Raw genomic sequence first — 22,647 nt, 5'->3', positions numbered from 1 at the left:
GTGCGAGTCCCTTATGGCGGGAGCCATGCGTGCGAGTCCCTTATGGCGGGAGCCATGCGTGCGAGTCCCTTATGGCGGGAGCCGTGCGTGCGAGTCCCTTATGGCGGGAGCCGTGCGTGCGAGTCCCTTATGGCGGAAAAAAGTATCAGATGGCCGTGCGAACTACAAGTGTCAGTGCCAATCGTGAGGTCCTATAAGCGAACAGCCACTCGGGCGAGCCTCTTATGTTTTTTTTTTTTTTTAAACCACTTATGCAGCACCAGAATGCCTTGGGGACTCGCATAGCCATGACCCCCTCCAACAGCGAACCTGGGACACTAACCAGCCATAACCATGTCGTACCCCTAACAAACAAAACAAAACATGAAAAACTGAGCCATGAAGCCGGATCAATCATAGGGCCCCCGAAGCCAGAGGGATGACGTTGCGGTGACGATAAGTAATTAAAACTTAAGCCGGACCTGATAGGATATGCAGAGGTGGCCTAAGGAACATAACTGCCAACAAGCGTTGAAAATATAGACATTAGAAATCCGAAGCACGTGCATACATAACACTAACCACCGCGAACCATAAACGTAAACATGAAATTGAAACAGAGATGGGAGAAAAACAAGAGCCTGAGTCATTGCAAGTTCGCTAAGAGAAGTCTCTTATCGTGACAAACAAATGAACAGCTTGTGAAAACATAGCAGGAAACTTACTCCTATTGGCCCACTGACCTCCGCTGAGGAGCTGTTTGGTGAACTGGGGCAGGAGACCAATCTAAATAAATACGAACCAGAAGTAAAAGGAGACCAGTCTGAGTGAATATGAACCAGGATTTAAAGAACCAGAGCGGTGGGTGCAGACTGCCCCGGTGAGACTATTGAGTAAAACCATGACGTAGCAATGAACAGGAGAACGCAGCTTTGAGTGGAAGCAGAATACAACACATGATGTAACAACAAATGGGTGAATGGAGCTTTGGATGTGAGTGGTACCTAAAAAACATGGTATGGGCGCAGCTCCGAGTATGGGTAGCGCATGAAAAGCATGGTATAAGCAGACGTATGAATGCAATTTGAAAGTGAGCAGAGTATTGACGTGATGCGAAAGCAGACACGTGAACGCAGCTCTAGTAGTGAATGGAGTATAGGACAAGATGTAAAAGCAGACATGCGGACGCAGCTTTGGATGTGCACGAAATATTAACTTGATGTGACAGCAGACATGGAAAGCGGCTTTGGTGAGTGGGGTATACGACCTGGTGTAGCAGTATAAGTGTGAACACAACTCTGGGTATAAGCACAGCATGAAATTTGGTATAACAGCAGCTCTGGTTGTGAACGGAGCATAACATAGATGTAACAGCGACATGAATGCAGTTCTAGAAATGGGCCTGGAAAGAACCTGTAGTAGTATAGGACGTGTGAACGCAGCTCTGGGTGCGAGTAGAGTAAACCCGATATACCGATAGAGTGGGGTATGGCAGAGACTTATTCTAACAACAAAACATGACATATAGCGTAGTATCAGCAGCGGCTGAACCTGACAGTCCAGTTGTCACCCAACATTTAGCTTGTCCTGGGCGATCCAGGTAACAAGACAAATGACATAGCATGGTATCTGCAGTAGCTGAACCTGGGCGATCCAGGTGACATACAACATTTAACGTGGCCTGGACGATCCAGGTGACATACAACATTTAACGTGGCCTGGGCGATCCAGGTGACATACAACATTTAACGTGGCCTGGGCGATCCAGGTGACATACAACATTTAACGTGGCCTGGGCGATCCAGGTGACATACGACATTTAACGTGGCCTGGGCGATCCAAGTGACATACAACATGTAACTCGGCCTGGGCGATCTAGGTAACAAGACAAATGACATAGCCGTGATCTGCCGTGGCTGAACCTGGACGATCCAGGTGACATACAACATTTAACTCGGCCTGGGCGATCCAGGTGACATACAACATTTAACTCGGCCTGGGCGATCCAGGTAACAAGAAAAAAACATATAGTATCAGCCGTTTCTGAACCTGGACGGACAAGGTAACATGCGGCCTGTGCACCTGAGAACACACGCCTGTGAGTGAGGCTGTGGCTCGTATATGAAGAGCCTCCGCCCCTCCCACAAATGCAGGCTGACTAATCAGCCTTACAAACTAGTACTAGCCCCCTGCCTGTAATATCTATCTGGAGTGAGACTTATTGGCTTGACTGGCTGCGCGCTGCCAGTATTTATACAAGCACAATGTAATATGTATTCCTATATATATTGGCTAAGTGACTTCACTGCATTAAAACTAAATGTCCACGCTGCCCCCCGACATGTTTCGCCGTGCTCCGGCGTCTTCAGGGGTTTGGGCGTCTTCTGCTCAAACCCCTGAAGACGCCGAAGCACGGCGAAACATGTCGGGGGGCAGCGTGGACATTTAGTTTTAATGCAGTGAAGTCACTTAGCTAATATATATAGGAATACATATTACATTGTGCTTGTATCAATACTGGCAGCGCGCAGCCAGTCAAGCCAATAAGTCTCACTCCAGATAGATATTACAGGCAGGAGGCTAGTACTAGTATAATATAGGACTAAGTGACCACTGATCATTTTAATAAACTCTTATAGGTGATATTTAAGATGAACTATTAAAGGCTAAGTTTTAGGATTTAGGAGGTGTAGGATAATAGGTGTAAGTTAGTCCCAAAGGACATCTGTTTGATTTATTGAATAAAAACACCACATCCTAACACCATAAGGGAAATATAGCGATTTTACAACAGCAGAAGACCCCACCGGGTACCACTCATCTCCACTACAAATAGGAAAAAGAGGCTACAATTTGCACGAGCTCACCGAAATTGGACTGTTGAAGACTGGAAAAATGTTGCCTGGTCTGATGAGTCTCGATTTCTGTTGAGACATTCAAATGGTAGAGTCCGAATTTGGCGTAAACAGAATGAGAACATGTATCCAACCTCTGATGGCTACTTCCAGCAGGATAATGCACCATGTCACAAAGCTCGAATCATTTCAAATTGGTTTCTTGAACATGACAATAAGTTCACTGTACTAAAATAGCCCCCACAGTCACCAGATCTCAACCCAATAGAGCATCTTTGGGATGTGGTGGAACGGGAGCTTCGTGCCCTGGATGTGCATCCCTCAAATCTCCATCAACTGCAAGATGCTATCCTATCAATATGGGCCAACATTTCTAAAGAATGCTATCAGCACCTTGTTGAATCAATGCCACATAGAATTAAGGCAGTTCTGAAGGCAAAAGGGGGTCCAACACCGTGTTAGTATGGTGTTCCTAATAATTCTTTAGGTGAGTGTATATGAAAAAAGTCAGGGGTTTGGTACAGACAGATTATTTAACAGTAAAAGCAAAATGGCAACTGTGTTTTTTGTAATTTAAAGACAGTGTCACAATTAAATGTCTCTCCAGTTCTACAAACACACTCCACACTGGTATTGACAATTTACTTTATAAAGAATGCAGTGAAATGTCTTAGAACTATGCATTTAATATCAGTGGGAAATAAATTAAAGGGAACCTGTCACCGGGATTTTGGGTATAGAGCTGAGGACAGGGGTTGCTAGATCGCCGCTAGCACATCCGCAATACCCAGTCCCCATAGCTCAGTGTGCTTTTATTGTGGAAAAAACCCGATTTGATACATATGCAAATTAAGCTGAGATGAATCCTGTATGTGAGATGAGTCAGGGACAGGACTTATCTCAAGGTAATTTGCATATGTATCAAATCGGTTTTTTTCCACAATAAAAGCACACAGAGCTATGGGGACTGGGTATTGCGGATGTGCTGGCGGCCATCTAGCAGCCCATGTCCTCATCTCTATACCCAAAATCCAGGTGACAGGTTCCCTTTAAAACTGTGTACTAAAATGTCTTTGAAACACACAGTCTGATGTACTAATATGTCCACTAACACAATATAACAATGCAGTGTTTGTTGTAAAATGTATTTGAACTATGTGTTTAATAATATGGATATAAAATTGGTGTTGTTACTGTACCATGTTTGTGCTATAATGCAACGTGTTTAACCCTTTGAGGGTTTATTTTCCCGTTCATATAGCCTTAAGAGGGCTTGTTTTTTGTAGGAAAAGTTGCTATCACGGATGATTATGCAGATAGCTGGAAGTTATGGATAAACATCCGACTGGTTTGAACCCAAACTAAGGTGCATAAAAGGTGACCCCTATACAACCCTAAGAGCTCACCCTGACTGCTAAGCACATACAAGGGTCTCAGAGGTAGACAATTGCATGCCCTCATACCTAGACTGTATGACACCTGAAAACCCTATAATAGTGAGGGGACACGACCACCGGCTCCCTGCACTTAATACGGACGGAGTCAGGGTCACCTAGAATCAAGCCAGCAAGGAAACACAATACAAGAAAGGACTTATCTGAACAAACAGAAACAGGAGTCTTCCAGCAGTGAACACTTCAATCCAGGAAGTAGTATAAACCGCAAAGTGAGGCAGTATGGGAGGGAATATAAAGGGAGGCAATTAGTGTGAATAGGTGACAGCTGGGAGAAGGAAAGGAGATGACAAAGTGAAACCAAAACAAAGAACATCATGCAAGAGGTACAGAAGAACGTCTGCCAGACCTTCTCAGAGAGCTGGCGGTGACAGTTGCGCTTTCCAATACCACCATTTAAAATTGCACACAATGTAGTGGGGAGCTGGAAAAATAATCCAAATGGGCAGAAATTTGAAAAAAGCCTGGCTGCAGTGTAGAATCCAATAGATAAACCCATGCACTCTACCAACTGAGCCACCACACTTTCTTATCAAGGAGACCAAATAAACCTGGTTTACTGACTCTAAGGCTGGGTGGGCTCAGGCTGCCTGAATGATAGCCCGCCCCGCCCCCCTAATCAGACAAGCATCGGAAGTGAGTATACATGGCTGAAGAGCAGATGTGATGTCACGAAAAGCCGAGGTGGGGGCCCAGCCTTGGAGGCAGGAAATCAGAAAATAAAGAGCAGAGCAGGCTGCCAGACAAGCTGAACAAGTGAGGTGGGACAACCACTTTACGCACAGTTTGAGCATCCCCTCACTCCCTTAATACTTTCCCTAAAGGAATTCCCCCTCTTTAGTGTTCCTATCACATTACATTAGTGACTTGTGTCTATAATCGTTCTTTGTCAGACTCTGCCCCCTCCCCAGTTCCTCCCAGTGTCATGTTATCCACAGTCCTCTACCTTCTTCATGGTTTTCCCTGCTAATACTGACATTAAACGCACTGGGCACGGTTTTCAAGTGATTCACCTGAAACTAATCGCATAAAGCTTTGTTTTTGTATGGCAGACCAATTATGTATTAATTTCAGGAACTTGTTGTCTAAAGTTTAGACAATGAGTCCCTGAAATTAATACCTTCAGCGTAAAGATGAGCAAACTGATTCTAAACTAATTGGATTTAATAAGAATTTAGCAAAATTGGTCTGCCATACAAAAACAAAGATCCCTCCCCACCATAGAAACATAGAATGTGTCGGCAGATAAGAACCATTTGGCCCATCTAGTCTGCCCAATATACTGAATACTATGGATAGCCCCTGGCCCTATCTTATATGAAGGATGGCCTTATGCCTATCCCATGCATGCTTGAACTCCTTCACTGTATTTGCAGCTACCACTTCTGCAGGAAGGCTATTCCATGCATCCACTACTCTCTCAGTAAAGTAATACTTCCTGATATTACTTTTAAACCTTTGCCCCTCTAATTTAAAACTATGTCCTCTTGTAGCAGTTTTTCTTCTTTTAAATATTCTCTCCTCTTTTACCTTGTTGATTCCCTTTATGTATTTAAAAGTTTCTATCATATCCCCTCTGTCTCATCTTTCACAGTTACTCTTCTTGCTTTCTGTATGTCCCTAAACATATCATGCTGCTGAAGATATCATCTCTATATTATCCATTACACTAGAAGAGCAAAGGTTTAGACTCTAGTGTAATGGATAATGTAGAGATGATATCTTCAGCACCATGATATGTTTAGGGACATACAGAAGACAAGGAGGGGTAGCTGGTGGGGAGGGAGCTCTCCAGAGGGATCTGATAAATGATGCTGTAATCTTGTAGTTCACAGGATGTCAGCCACACAGGAGAGAGACAGCAAGCCTCAGACTGGAGGTCAGACTAGAGATCACATGACCAGGTATCCATAATCAAAGGTTCAGAATGTATGGATGTATCTGAGCAGCTAGAAAATTGTTGGGGAGTTCAAATTATATGTGCTGATGAAAATAATCCTATATAGCTTTTCTAGTAATCAACTTTCAATATTATCAGGGGCGTAGATGTAAGGCAGGGGTGGGGAACCTCTGGCCCACGGGACGTATGCAGCCCGCGGGACCATTTAATGTGGTCCATGGCCCCTGCCAGAACATATTGTGAAGGTGAGGCACAGGAAGGTGAGAACAGCGCATTGCTAGCTGTACTCACCTTCCCTCATCTTCTTCCGGCCCCACGCTGTGTCCTGACACGTACAGTGTCAGAACGTAGAGCATGTAGATGCGCATTATGAACTGACGTTGTGTGCTGTCAGGTCACAGTACAGCGTGGCGGGAAGTAGACCAGGGAGGGCAAGAGAATCTGCCAAGTGGCAGCACCGTCCAGAGCTGGAGAGGCAAATTTATTTATTTATTTTAAATGTCTCATCTGAGGTCTGATCTGAGGCTGGGGGTCTATTGGGGGTCTGATCTGAGGCTGGGGGTCTGATCTGAGGCTAGGGACGGTCTGATGGGGGTCTAATCTGAGGCTGGGGGCCTGATCTAAGGCTGGGGAGGGTCTGATCTGAGGCTGATGTAGGCTGGGGGGTCTAATAGGACGGTGATTTGAGGCTGATGGAGGTGGGGGCAGATCTGAGGCTGAGAAAGGGACAAAGGCAGGGACATTTGCGAAGAAAGAGGAGGGGACAGTGGCAGGGAGAGGGAAAGCTGGGTGAACCCCTCTCTGGACCCCTCTGGGTTTAGCTTGGCGGCCATTAATGCCAAATAAAGAACTAAATATATAAACATTCTCAACTTAAAAATTAGACTGCTATATGTGGTCAAAATGGCGCCTGTACTATTTGTAATATATATCGCAGGCGCCATTTTGTGCTGCAAAAATACAGCACTCTTTTATTAAGCTCAATTTCTTTAACCTACGCCGTTAAAGTTTTCCGGTATTGAGTTCCGTCCTTGGGGCTCAATACCGGAAAAAAACGCTTCAGTTTTATTCTAATGCATTCTGAATGGAGAGAAATCCGTTCAATATGAATCAGGATGTCTTCAGTTCAGTCACTGTATGGTTTTTAGACTGAGAAAATACCGCAGCATGCTGCAGTATTTTCTCTGGCCAAAATTCCAGAACACTTACCGGCATTATTTTCCATTGAAATGCATTAATGCTGGATCAGTCATCAAGTGTTCCGGAAAAACGGATCCAGTTTTATGGTCTGCGCAGACCTTTAAAAATGTGAAAAAAATATATATACTGGATCCGTTTTTCCAGATGACAACCGGAGAGACGGATCCGGTATTGCAATGCATTTGTGAGATGGATTTCCGGATTCGGCGCGCAGTTCCGGCGGCGGAACTGCCATGTCGGATCCTCACAACGCAAGTGTGAAAGTACCCCAAGTCACTTATATGTTTGACCAAATATAGCCGTCAAATTTTCAAGTTGAGAATTTTGTATGGCCCCCGAACTATGTAACAAATATCCAAATGGCCCTCGGCAGCAAAAAGGTTCCCCACCCCTGCTGTAAGGGGTGCAGTCACTACTGGGCCTAGGAGCCTGAGGGGGCCCAAAGACCCTTGTGCCACATAAGAAGACCCTGGTACTATACAAAGTTCATGCAGGTCAAGTTACATCTCTGGCTGGAGGGAAGGAGTAAGGTCAAGAATTTGGCTTGGGGCAGGGGATGCAGTTTCAATTTTTGTCTCCGGCAGCACGAAGGCTATGTGCTTCCCTGTCCCTGGCCACAAAGCACTGAGGGAAGGGGGCCCAAGCTGAACTCTTGCACCAGGGCACATAAACCTTTAGCTACACCCCTGAATATTATATTATACTATATGCAAGTAAGAAGGAGGACTTGCATCTACTTGTGCTAGAGTAGAATCCGTGGTATGATCTTGGTACTGCCATTCTGACATTAAAGGGGTTATCCCATCATAATGATCACTGTTAAATCAGTTAATGATTTGACAGTGATCATTTTAGTAAATATACTTGATTAACAAATTCCCACCGTTTAGGATAAAATTCATTCCCACTTATCTAATTGTTGTGACTCGGTCTCCCCTGGTTACGGCCACCGCTCTTCTCCAGAATCCCGATGGTCGCGCTTGCTCAGAAGACTCCTTCTTTTCTCCCGGCCGGGCTGCTCGCTGTCCTGAACGCGCACGCTGCCGCGCATACGCGACGGTGACTTCTTCCCGGCCAGAATAGTACAGAGCTGCGAACGCGCACGCCGGCTCTGTACTATACTGGCCAGAAATAAGTCACATGGCGCATGCGCGGCAGCGTGCGCGTTCAGTCCAGCGCGCGGCCCGGCCAGGAGAAGACTTCAATCAAGATGAAGCCCGCCCCCAGCCAGAATCCAGGAAGTGAACGGCGCGGTGGCAGCAGGTAAGTATGAAAAGGCGAAGTGGGATAATAACCCCTTTAAGGAGACACCAGGAGACTGCACCCTAGACTACAAAACCTTTAAAGATAATGATGCATTTATCTCCTGATGTTCATGTTGAAGCTGACAATCCAAGCACAACTTTAGTTGACCATTTGTAGTATTGCATGGTCCCTCCCGGCCTAAGACCTCTCAGAAAACTGTTGTGCCACTCTTGTGCAACCACAAAAGATCTGCAGCAGTTGACAGAGGAGGCCATCATAAAAGTCTATACAGGCAGAAAATAGTGAGAAGATCCAGACAACATGTAATGTCGATGGTCAGCTGTAATCCTGCCATCTCCATCTTACTCAATATACAAGGATAAATGATATAATACTGATGGATAAAACAAGACTGAAGACAAGATCTTCACAGCCTTCTACAGACCATAGTGGACATTTCATGAGACCTTATCTCCATCTACCTGATCATCCTGTGTGACATTGTGATGTTCTTCTGACCCATCCTGTAGAAGGCGAGCACTGGGACATCTCTCTGGTGTTGTTATCTCTTCCTTATCTGTAGGAAACACATCCAGTGACTGAATTCATTCCTTACATACAGATAATGAGAAGACATGTGTATTAGTCATGTCTATTACCTGGTGATGTGACGGGCCGGTGATCTTCCATCATGATGCCCTTATATCCATCTACCTGATCATCCTGTGGGACATAGTGATGTTCTTCTGAATTATCCTGTGGAAGAAGAGCACTGGGACATCTCTCCGGTGTTGTTCTCTCTTCCTTAACTGTAGGAAACACATCTAGTGACTGAATCCATTCCTTACATACATATAATGAGAGGACGTGTGTATTTAGTCATGTCTATTACCTGGTGATGTGAGGGGCCGGTGATCCTCCATCATGACGTCCTTGTACAGATCTTTGTGTCCTTCTAAATACTCCCACTCCTCCATGGAGAAATAGACGGTGACATCCTGACACCTTATAGGAACCTGACAACACAATGATACAGTCATCACCCAGATCCCTTCACAGCGTTCCTGTATAATGTCCCAGCATTCCCAGCATTGTCACCTCTCCAGTCAGCAGCTCAATCATCTTGTTGGTGAGTTCTAGGATCTTCTCTCTATTGATTTCCTCATGTATCGGGGGGTGAGGTGGAGGCCCCATGATTGGGCTCAGGGTTCTTCCCCATCCTTCAGACACAGGGGCCTGACAGCGCTCACTAGAGGTCTTCTTCACTACTGTGTAGTCCTGGTTATGGAGAGACACAGTAATAAATATCACTCCATACATCTCCAGAGTCCCTCACCTCTCCAGTCATGTCCATCTGTTTGTAACATAGATAAGATGATGTAATGTGACATCATCAGAATCTCTCACCTCTCCAGTAAGCAGGAAGAGGATCTCTAGGGTGAGATTTATTATCCTCTCCGCCATCTTGTCCCTGTCCATCCTTGTCGGGTAAATCAGGAGAAGGATCTTATATAGAAGATCTCCACTGAGCGGATCCTATATTTTAGGGACCTGAATGGAAAGAAGATGAGACGATGGAAAATCCTACAAAATCTCATGTAAAATATAATAACTGGAGACATCGTAGGAGATAATAAAGTGTAGATGTTGTGTTCTCTCTTTTTATATGGATCGATACATGTGTGAGGTCAAGGCAGTTTCATGATATGTCATAAAATCCAATATATATAAAATACAAAACATAAGTTGATCAACAAGTCATAAAACTGGGAATAAAAAACATAGAATAAAATGAAGACAGACATGCAGAGTGAACTAACACCCTGGAATGAAGATCACATAACCCTTTTACACTACATGTGTCTATTTTATTCTACAGTAGATATTTTTTTTATTCCAAGTTTTATGACTTGTTGATCAACTTGGATGTTTAGTATTTTCTATATATTGGATTTTATAATCTACATCATTTGTATGTTTCATTTGTTAGTATATAGAACTACTGAAAATACCGCAGGGTGTGCATTGTGAATGACTAGCATACTACAAAAACAGCCTGACACGGTCCGGCCCAGGTTCTGATATCAGCACAGCTCCGGATAAGGAGCGATTGGTCCCTCATTTTTATACTATTGCAACCACCGAGGAACAAAACGTACAGTTTCGAAATGCGTCTGCTGTAACTGCGGTATTAATCCATCGAGAGCAATTGCGGCACCAACCTATTGAGAGGAATAAACTTATCCTTCATACCATTCCGGACATTGAAACAGCAGAAGTTGGCGTTCCCATATCCCTACTACACACGCGCAAGTAAGTGTGCCGGCACACGAGAGAACTATAGGATCCAGCAGCGCATCGAGATCATAGGTGAGCGGAGGTCATCAATATCAGATCAAGAGGGGGGGGGGGGTGAACGTCCGACAACTGGCTCCCCCACTCGATCAGCTGTATGAAGAGAAGGTACACGATGTGCGCGCCTGCCGTCTCCCGTTTCTCTTCCTGCTTGCCATAAACATAGCAGCGGCGAGCAGGACAGGAGACGGCGCGCGCCTTCTCCTCATACAGCTGACCTGTGGGGGTGCTGTATGTCGAAACCCTGCCAATCCGATACTGATGACCTATCTTAAGGATAGATAATCAATATTAACTGCCCGGAGAACCCCTTTAAAAAGCAGTTTTGGAAATTTGCATAAAAATTTTAAGAATTGTTTCTAAACTTCTAAGCTTGTTCTAGAAAAAATAAAATGACATTTACAGAATGAGGAACATAAAGTAGACATATGGGGGATGTAAAGTAATAACTAGTTTACGAGGTATCACTATCTGCCGGAAAAGCAGAGAAATTAACATTTTGAAAACTGTGAATTTTTCAAATTTTTTCTGAAGGGGTTAATGCAGGGAAATCTAACCGCGGTTTGTCCGTCATTTCACCATCACACATAATAAAGATGGCGGTTTGATACCTACATGGTTTAGAGATGGGTCTGCACGGCTGATCGGGGGAGAAGACTTCTGGAGGGTCAGGATGCGGACTCTGACATCGGAGGAATTGAATGAAGAAATCCAAGGAATTCCAGAATCTCTCCCTGTTTCCCCGGGTCATTCTGCCCTTCTCCAATATGGAGCATCAATACTCCTCATCATGTGCGCATGCGCTGCACTCTGCTTGGCTCTTCCTCCCCTGTGCTGACGTGGTGAGGAGTATTGATGCCCTGCTGACAGGGTTTCCTTCCTGAGTGTACGCGCTTGCTCCACATAAATAAGTGGTGAGTATTACAGTGCCTTGCAAAAGTATCCCTCCCCACCCCCCCTGACTTTTGTCGTATTTTGATGCCTCACAACCTGGAATTAACATGGATTGTTTGAGGATTTGCACAGTATATATATATATGTAATTTATTAAAACATACACGTTTAAATGTCGATATTCCGATCTCCCCTCCCCACCAGACAGCTCCTTCATCGTATACAAATCCTCGATTCATTCCTTCGATATAATTCCTCGATTTATTCCGTCGATTATCTTTCGAGATTTTCTCGATATTCTAGCTATCGAGAACAATCCATCTGTATGAGTCTCTGAGGAACGAGGGTGTATGATTGTTATAAATCGAGGGTATTTTATGAGATGACTATGCGATAAACCTCCCTTTATCCTATAAGATGTTTTGTGTTGGAATATATGAATGGTGGTATCGCATGTGTTTCCTACACGGTATGACCTGGAGTATAAGGTTGTTGCCTGATTGGTCTGACTGTCTTCACCGATTCCTAATATATATTTATAATTTTATTATGTAAAGATTTTATCCGGTATTATATGTGAAAGACATGGGTTTTTAGTTATGTTAAGCATTTTATATGTACCTACTTCGTCTTAAAGGTAGAGAACATATACACCAATTTAGGCATTTTAACTCCATTTCGGAGTTTTAACATTGCTTAGTAAAGTGGAGCATTATGGGAACACCAGCCCCTTTAAAAGAATGTAGAAGCGCTCACTCAGTTGGCCACTGAGGAAGAGGTATAGCACCTCGAAACACCGTCTGGCGGAAAGAGTGAGCGTATGCAGTGGCGTAGCTACAGGGGTTGCAGCGGTCGCAATTGCGACCGGGCCCCTGAGCCAGGGGGGCCCACGGCCCCCCCACCGCCTCCTATTCAAAATCCAGGCCACTAAGTTGTGATCTAATAGGGCCCGGCCCCGGGGGCAGTGCGCACGGCGCAGCGCAGGCTGTTGGCAGCTCACGTGTCAGAGGGGCCGGCCGCAACATTGAGTGAGGTCTGACTGAGTGAGGAGGAGCCGGAGGCGTGGTTTCCGCGCATCTCCGGCTCCCAGTCAGACACTCAGAAGCAGGCGGCAGTGCGGACGTGCGGTGGCTGGCGGCGAGGTGAGTTTTGACTAGTGACTAGTCTCTACTCTGAGTGGCAGGCGGCGGCAGCGCAGAGCAGAGCCCAGCCCAGGGCCCAGCTTGATGATGGGATGGGATCATGGAGTGAGTGGGACAGTGGGAGTCTGGGACTATGAATTCTGTGGGAATCTGTCTCTGTGGCTGAAGTGGTTACTGGGCACACACACTACTTACTGTGTGTGTGTGCCAGGCCCAAGGGTCAGACTCAGGCCGCAGGCAGGCGGTGTGTGGGCAGGCACCAGGCAGGGGCACTGGCCCCTGGCCTGGGCAGGCCATGCAGTGACTGCTGTTACTGTGAGCCAGGAGAAGCAGTGCACTGCAAGCAAGTGTGGGTGCATGCCACTGTGCCAGCCTGCCAGGGGCAGGCTGCAGGCAGCGGCCCAGGCCCCCAGCGTGATGCCCACTGTCTTTTGCTGACTGGCGCTGGGCACTTAAATTAATGACCGTGTGTGTGTGCCAGGGGGCAGGCCAAAGGCAGGCAGTGTGTGCGCCTGCGCCAGGCACGGGCACTGGCCCTGGGGTAGGCAGTGACTGTGAGCCTTGTGTGCAATAATGCTGGACTGACCCATACATCGGCTATATACGATATTACCAGTCCGTCCGTATATAGCCGGTTGATGGGTCAGTCCAGCATTATTGCACACCATGTGCTGTCTGAAGAATTTTTCACATCTATCAAATTTCGCCCTGAATTTCATTTGTAAATATATTAGCAATTAAAATCAGAGCAAAATAAATTTGATAAATGTGCAGTGAAAAAATTCTTCAGACACCACATTGTGGTACATTTCACCGGGTGTGGAGCACATTCCTGTTAGTTTAGCTTTATGACAGTGAGATATGATAGGACTGTGTACACACTGAAATCTGGTCAGCACAAGGGGTGGCCGAAGGGAGAGGTTTTTTATATCATACATTAAAGTGAGCACTTTCAAATACTATTAACAATACTAACTACAAACATTTTTTTCTGCTCCTAGGTCTGCCACTGTGCGTAATCGTGCCACTACACTTTATCTCACTCAGATTTTATATTTTCAATAAAAATGTGTGGGCGCCTGGAACCAGCGCTGTTACAATGCAGTGAAGAAGGGTAAGACCCAGCTCCTATTCAGGAGTATACCTGTAGGCACAGCTGCTGTGACTGCAGTGACTGCCTAATGTTTCTAACAGAGTACGTACTGGACTTTGCTTTGATTTGGAATACTATGAGGATATAGTCCTCTACACTGGTATAGTCACCTGCTTATACCACACTAGCAGGTTGAACGCATTAGTTGATTTACATTCGCCTAAGCTGGACGATCCTAGGAGCATGTGTATATTCGATTAAAGAGAGAGGGCTGACACAGCCAATATAGGATTGCTTCTATCCTTGTGGTTTATGGTGTATATTATGTTGCTATGCTTGACATTTTATATGTGTTAGTATTTTAAACGTGTATGTTTTAATAAATTACATCCACTCTGTGGATTTAGTCTTCCCATTTGCAGTGTGCCCCTAATATATATATATATATACACACACACACACACACACATATACTGTGCACTTTTTTGGGCCTAAGGGTGGGCCTGTATAGGTGAGCACCTCATCCATTTAAGGTGAGAGGTTTGCATCATGTAATTTACAGAACATGCCCACAGCTTTGAAGAGGTTATATTTTTTTATTGTGAAGCAAACAACAAATAGGACAAAATAACAGAAAAGGTCAATGTGCATAACTATTCACCCCCCTAAAGTCAGTACTTTGAAGAGCCACCTTTTGGGTCAATCACAGCTCCAAGTCACTTTGGATAAGTCTCTATGAGCAGTTGCCACATCTTACCACTGGGATTTTTGCCCATTCCTCCTTGTAAAACTGCTCCAGCTCCTTCAGGTTGGATGTTTGCGCTTGTGAACAGCAATCTAAGTCTGACCACAGATTTTCTATTGGATGGAGATCTGGGCTGTGACTCGGCCATTCCAACACATTTACATGTTTCCCCTTAAACCACTCAAGTGTTGCTTTAGCCGTGTGTTTGGGGTCCTTGTCCTGCTGGAAGGTGAACCTCCGTCCTAGCCTCAGATCACGCACAGAGTGGGACAGGTTCTGCTCAAGAATATCCCTGTATTTAGCCCCATCCATCTTTCCCTCCACTCTGACCAGTTTCCCAGTCCCCCCAGCATGATGCTGCCACCACCAGGTCTCACTGTGGGGATGGTGTTCTTTGGGTGATGTGATGTGTTGGGTTTGCGCCAGACATAGCGTTTTCTTTGATGGACTCATCAGACCAGAGCACCTTCTTCCATACATTTTGGAGTCTCCCACATGCCCTTTCACAAACTCACAACTAGGGGTGGGCGATATGGCCTAAAATCTATATTGCGATATAATTTTAAGCATGTGCGATATGCGATATTTATTGCGATATATTGTTTTTTATATTGGGGGGGGGGGGTTTAAACTTTTTTTTTTTTTACTTTTTATTTAATAACTATTAGCCTCCTTAAGGGCTAGAACCCTTGTCATATTTACCCTAATAGAGCTCTATTAGGGTGAATAGGACTTTACACTCTCCCTGCTGCCCTGTGCATGGCCCATGGCAGCCAGCCTCTGATGTGCCCCCCCAAGCCTCTGATGTGCCCCCCAGCCTCTGATGTGCCCCCCCCCCCAGCCTCTGATGTGCCTCCCCCAGCCTCTGATCCGCCCCCTCTGGTAACTCAAACCCACCCCCCTCCCTCCCTCCCCAGTATTAATCATTGGTGGCAGTGGCCACAGGGTCCCCCCCCATCATTGGTGGCAGTGGCCACAGGGTCCCCCTAACCCCCCATCATTGGTGGCAGTGTGCAGTTCCGATCGGAGTCCCAGCAGTGTAATGCTGGGGCTCCGATCAGTTACCATGGCAGCCAGGACGCTACTGAAGTCCTGGCTGCGATGGTATGTTAGTGAGCAGCATTATACTCACGTGCGCCGTGGCCGCCAGGCGCTCCTTCTTCTCATAGGTCTGTGCGGTGCATTGCTAATGCTATAAGCATTAGCAAAGCGCCGCACAGACAGAAGAAGGAGCGCCCGGCGGCCACGGCGTACGTGAGTATAATGCTGCTCACTGACATACCATCGCAGCCAGGACTTCAGTAGCGTGACTCCTGGCTGCCATGGTAACCGATCGGAGCCCCAGCATTACACTGCTGGGACTCCGATCGGAACTGCCCACTGCCACCAATGATGGGGGGGGGAGGGGGACCCTGTGGGATATGGCCGGCACATTCATTGGTGGTGCAGTGGCCACAGTCCCTCCCCTCCTCCTCCTACTCTGTCCTCATTGGTGTTCAGCGGCAGCCGCGCACAGTAGGGAGGGAGGGACTCCCTCCTTCTCCCTCCACTGTGCCGGCCGGCTCATCAGGAGAAAATGGTGCGCACAGAGCGCGCGATCATATCACGGTCCAGCGATATAGGCGATATGGCGAAAATCCATATCGTGGCCCAAATTTATATCGCATATCGCCTATACCGCCCACCCCTACTCACAACATGCCTTTTTGTTTTTAGTTGAAAGTAATGGCTTTCTTCTGGCCACTCTGCCATAAAGCCCAACTCTATGGAGCGTACGGCTTATGTCGTCCTATGTACAGATACTTCAGTCTCTGCTGTGGAACTCTGCAGCTCATCCAGGGTTACCTTAGGTCTCTGTGCTGCCTCTCTGATGAATGCCCTCCTTGCCCGGTCCGTGAGTTTTGGTGGGCGGCCGTCTCTTGGCAGGTTTGCTGTTGTGCCATGTTCTTTCCATTTGGTTATGATAGATATGATGGGGGAGGGGGGATCATCAAGGATTTGGATATTTTTTTAAAACCTAACCCTGACTTGTACTTCTCAACAACATTGTCCCTTACTTGTTTGGAGAGTTCCTTGGTCTTCATGGCAGTGCTTGGTTAGCGATGCCTCTTGCTTAGGTGTTGCAGCCTCTGGTGTGTATATGTAATGACAGATCATGTGACACTTAGATTGCACAAAGGTGACATCATCTCACTAATTATGTGACTTCTGAATGTAATTGGTTGCATCAGAGCTTTTTATGGGCTTCCTAACCAAGGGGGTGAATACATACGCACATGACAATTTTCTGTTTTCTATTTCTAAACAATAGTTTTATTTATATATTTTTCTCCTTTCACTTCACCAACTTAGACTATTCTGTTCTGATCCATCACATAAAAGTCAGATTAACAAAACATTCAACTGTAATGTAACAAAATACGAAAAAAGTCAAGGGGGTTTATACTTATACAAGGCACTGTATATTATACACTGATATAAAAGGCTTCTCACACAGCAGCGCCAACCCCAAGATGAAGGCAGCAGCTGAAACGCGCGTCGAGGACACATCCCCTACAGATGTCTGTCATATCGGTGGTGATTTTACTATTATTTATTTCAGTCACTTTATTTGTGAATTTCCTTTCGCTGTTCTATGATTTCTGTCTCGTCAGCGCCTCACACTGGAGACCTGCGAACTTCTTCTCCGTTATTCGTAATTCTCTATTTATTCATATCTTTTTGGAGCCCGTTATATCATATTTATCATCTACGAGCAGAATTACCAGCTTCACACCGCGCCCACAAAAACTGTGACATCCACAGCGCCCCCCCATAACAGTGACATCAACAGCGCCCCCCCATAACAGTGACATCAACAGCGCCCCCCATAACAGTGACATCAACAGCGCCCCCCCATAACAGTGACATCCACAGCGCCCCCCCATAACAGTGACATCCACAGCGCCCCCCCATAACAGTGACATCCACAGCGCCCCCCATAACAGTGACATCCACAGCGCCCCCCCATAACAGTGACATCCACAGCGCCCCCCCATAACAGTGACATCCACAGCGCCCCCCCATAACAGTGACATCCACAGCGCCCCCCATAACAGTGACATCCACAGCGCCCCCCATAACAGTGACATCCACAGCGACCCCCCATAACAGTGACATCCACAGTGTTAAATGAATTCGGCCACTGATCTCACACATACAGAGGGTGATGCCCCACATTATATACATTTCAGCTCAGCCCGGCCCATATTCATTTAACCCTTTAAAAACACCAGTTACTTATTGAAATCGTTAACAGTGTCCGTCTGTCCACTTTGTTGCCAGTTCTTGTGCCCAGAACCTGTTTGGGCTGAACTCCCCTGTATATGGTGTGTGCCTGTATGTCACCAGTGTGAGATCAGTGCCCGAATCCATTTCAGTCTTTAAAATCACACTTTTCTGCCCATTTTGTGACCGTCTTTTATATTTCAATACCGCTTTCATCTGATTTCCCCTCAGGAGGCTCACTGCAACTTTTGAATAAGAAACCAACTTCAGCCTCGTGTCCTGTATTTATATATCCTTGGTGGGGGGGGGGGGTGATGCTCTTCTTGTAGTGCCACTGTTTTTAGAAAAGTATGAATTTTTCTGTTTTGGTTGTTCCAGTCCACGTCTCTGAGGTCTCCTGGATATGTCTCCTATATATAACGCCCCCTGCTCCAGTCCACGTCTCTGAGATCTCCTGGATATGTCTTCTATATAACGCCCCCTGTTCCAGTCCACATCTTTGAGATCTCCTGGATATGTCTTCTATATAGCATCCCCTTTTTGAATGATTGGATAGGGAGGACACCTTTTAAAATGAAGATTTAAAATATATATATATATATATATATATATATATATATATACACACACACACATACACTCACCTAAAGAATTATTAGGAACACCATACTAATACGGTGTTGGACCCCCTTTTGCCTTCAGAACTGCCTTATTTCTACGTGGCATTGATTCAACAAGGTGCTGATAGCATTCTTTAGAAATGTTGGCCCATATTGATAGGATAGCATCTTGCAGTTGATGGAGATTTGAGGGATGCACATCCAGGGCACGAAGCTCCCGTTCCACCACATCCCAAAGATGCTCTATTGGGTTGAGATCTGGTGACTGTGGGGTCCATTTTAGTACAGTGAACTCATTGTCATGTTCAAGAAACCAATTTGAAATGATTCGAGCTTTGTGACATGGTGCATTTTCCTGCTGGAAGTAGCCATCAGAGGATGGCTACATGTTCTCATTCTGTTTACGCCAAATTCGGACTCTACCATTTGAATGTCTCAACAGAAATCGAGACTCATCAGACCAGGCAACATTTTTCCAGTCTTCAACAGTCCAATTTTGGTGAGCTTGTGCAAATTGTAGCCTCTTTTTCCTATTTGTAGTGGAGATGAGTAGTACCCGGTGGGGTCTTCTGCTGTTGTAGCCCATCCGCCTCAAGGTTGTGCGTGTTGTGGCTTCACAAATGCTTTGCTGCATACCTCGGTTGTAACGAGTGGTTATTTCAGTCAACGTTGCTCTTCTATCAGCTTGAATCAGTCGGCCCATTCTCCTCTGACCTCTAGCACCCACAAGGCATTTTTGCCCACAGGACTGCCGCATACTAGATGTTTTTCCCTTTTCACACCATTCTTTGTAAACCCTAGAAATGGTTGTGCGTGAAAATCCCAGTAACTGAGCAGATTGTGAAATACTCAGACCGGCCCGTCTGGCACCAACAACCATGCCACGCTCAAAATTGCTTAAATCACCTTTCTTTCCCATTCTGACATTCAGTTTGGAGTTCAGGAGATTGTCTTGACCAGGACCACCCCCCTAAATGCATTGAAGCAACTGCCATGTGATTGGTTGACTAGATAATTGCATTAATGAGAAATAGAACAGGTGTTCCTAATAATTCTTTAGGTGAGTGTATATATATATATATATATATATATATATATATAAACTATTACTTAAGACACGGTTTTGTGATACACAGTCACCAGGACAAAGAGCCTGGGAGTTGGATTGTCCGAATATACAATTTGCGAATTTAGGTTCACTATCCCAGAACTTTAATCATTTTCTAATACATTTTAATATCTGCCATAGACTATATGTTACCCCTACATGGCTAAATAAATGTGGGCTAAGAGATACAGTCAGGTCCATAAATATTGGGACATTGACACAATTCTACCATTTTTGCCTCTATACACAACCACAATAGATTTGAAATGAAACGAACAAGATGTGCTTTAACTGCAGACTGTCAGCTTTAATTTGAGGGTATTACATCCAAATCAGGTGAACGGTGTAGGAATTACAACAGTTTGCATATGTGCCTCCCACTTATTAACCACCTCAGCCCCCAGTGCTTAAACACCCTGAAAGACCAGGCCACTTTTTACACTTCTGACCTACACTACTTTCACCATTTATTGCTCGGTCATGCAACTTACCACCCAAATGAATTTTACCTCCTTTTCTTCTCACTGATAGAGCTTTCATTTGGTGGTATTTCATTGCTGCTGACATTTTTACTTTTTTTGTTATTAATCGAAATTTAACGATTTTTTTTGCAAAAAAATGACATTTTTCACTTTCAGTTGTAAAATTTTGCAAAAAAAACGACATCCATATAGAAATTTTGCTCTAAATTTATAGTTCTACATGTCTTTGATAAAAAAAAAATGTTTGGGTAAAAAAAAAATGGTTTGGGTAAAAGTTATAGCGTTTACAAACTATGGTACAAAAATGTGAATTTCCGCTTTTTGAAGCAGCTCTGACTTTCTGAGCACCTGTCATGTTTCCTGAGGTTCTACAATGCCCAGACAGTACAAACACCCCACAAATGACCCCATTTCTGAAAGTACACACCCTAAGGTATTCGCTGATGGGCATAGTGAGTTCATAGAACTTTTTATTTTTTGTCACAAGTTAGCGGAAAATGATGATTTTTTTTTTTTTTTTTTCTTACAAAGTCTCATATTCCACTAACTTGTGACAAAAAATAAAAAGTTCTATGAACTCACTATGCCCATCAGCGAATACCTTGGGGTCTCTTCTTTCCAAAATGGGGTCACTTGTGGGGTAGTTATACTGCCCTGGCATTCTAGGGGCCCAAATGTGTGGTAAAGAGTTTGAAATCAAATTCAGTAAAAAATGACGAGTGAAATCCGAAAGGTGCTCTTTGGAATATGGGCCCCTTTGCCCACCTAGGCTGCAAAAAAGTGTCACACATCTGGTATCCCCGTACTCAGGAGAAGTTGAGGAATGTGTTTTGGGGTGTCTTTTTACATATACCCATGCTGGGTGAGATAAATATCTTGGTCAAATGACAACTTTGTATAAAAAAATGGGAAAAGTTGTCTTTTGCCAAGATATTTCTCTCACCCAGCATGGGTATATATAAAATGACACCCCAAAACACATTCCCCACCTTCTCCTGAGTACGGAGATACCAGATGTGTGACACTTTTTTGCAGCCTAGGTGGGCAAAGGGGCCCATATTCCAAAGAGCACCTTTCGGATTTCACTCATCATTTTTTACAGAATTTGATTTCTAACTCCTTACCACACATTTGGGCCCCTAGAATGCCAGGGCAGTATAACTACCCCACAAGTGACCCCATTTTGGAAAGAAGACACCCCAAGCTATTCCGTGAGGGGCATGGCGAGTTCCTAGAATTTTTTATTTTTTGTCACAAGTTAGTGGAAAATGATGATTTTTTTTTTTTTTTTTTTTTTTCATACAAAGTCTCATATTCCACTAACTTGTGACAAAAAATAAAAACTTCCATGAACTCACTATGCCCATCAGCGAATACCTTGGGGTCTCTTCTTTCCAAAATGGGGTCACTTGTGGGGTAGTTATACTGCCCTGGCATTCTAGGGGCCCAAATGTGTGGTAAGGAGTTTGAAATCAAATTCAGTAAAAAATGACGAGTGAAATCCGAAAGGTGCTCTTTGGAATATGGGCCCCTTTGCCCACCTAGGCTGCAAAAAAGTGTCACACATGTGGTATTGCCGTACTCAGGAGAAGTTGAGGAATGTGTTTTGGGGTGTCTTTTTACATATACCCATGCTGGGTGAGATAAATATCTTGGTCAAATGACAACTTTGTATAAAAAAATGGGAAAAGTTGTCTTTTGCCAAGATATTTCTCTCACCCAGCATGGGTATATATAAAATGACACCCCAAAACACATTCCCCACCTTCTCCTGAGTACGGAGATACCAGATGTGTGACACTTTTTTGCAGCCTAGGTGGGCAAAGGGGCCCATATTCCAAAGAGCACCTTTTGGATTTCACAGGTCATTTTTTACTGAATTTGATTTCAAACTCCTTACCACACATTTGGGCCCCTAGAATGCCAGGGCAGTATAACTACCCCACAAGTGACCCCATTTTGGAAAGAAGAGACCCCAAGGTATTCGCTGATGGGCATAGTGAGTTCATGGAAATTTTTTTTTTTTGTCACAAGTTAGTGGAATAGGAGACTTTGTATGAAAAAAAAAAAAAAAAAAAATCATCATTTTCCACTAACTTGTGACAAAAAATAAAAAATTCTAGGAACTTGCCATGCCCCTCACGGAATACCTTGGGGTGTCTTCTTTCCAAAATGGGGTCACTTGTGGGGCAGTTATACTGCCCTGGCATTTTCCAGGGGCCCTAATGTCTGGTAAGTAGGTAAATGACCTGTGAAATCTGAAAGGTGCTCTTTGGAATGTGGGCCCCTTTGCCCAGCTAGGCTGCAA

At 44.9% G+C, this 22,647-nt stretch overlaps 1 long non-coding RNA gene and 1 pseudogene across 1 annotated transcript; both read right to left on the bottom strand.

Annotated features, from left to right (window-relative positions):
• LOC121005741 overlaps positions 1–22,647 on the bottom strand; it is a 414,302-nt pseudogene that overhangs the window by 25,919 nt on the left and 365,736 nt on the right.
• On the bottom strand, positions 9,142–9,554 carry LOC121003607. Its single transcript, XR_005779549.1, has 3 exons — positions 9,526–9,554; positions 9,293–9,442; positions 9,142–9,210 (listed from the first exon to the last, which is right to left on the bottom strand). It is a non-coding gene; the product is annotated as an uncharacterized LOC121003607 (long non-coding RNA).

Source organism: Bufo bufo, chromosome 6 (genome assembly GCF_905171765.1).
Source record: "Bufo bufo chromosome 6, aBufBuf1.1, whole genome shotgun sequence".
In the NCBI taxonomy this organism is placed as follows: domain Eukaryota; kingdom Metazoa; phylum Chordata; class Amphibia; order Anura; family Bufonidae; genus Bufo; species Bufo bufo.
Note: the sequence above shows the minus strand (reverse complement) of the source record. Positions and strands in the feature narration are given on the sequence as shown.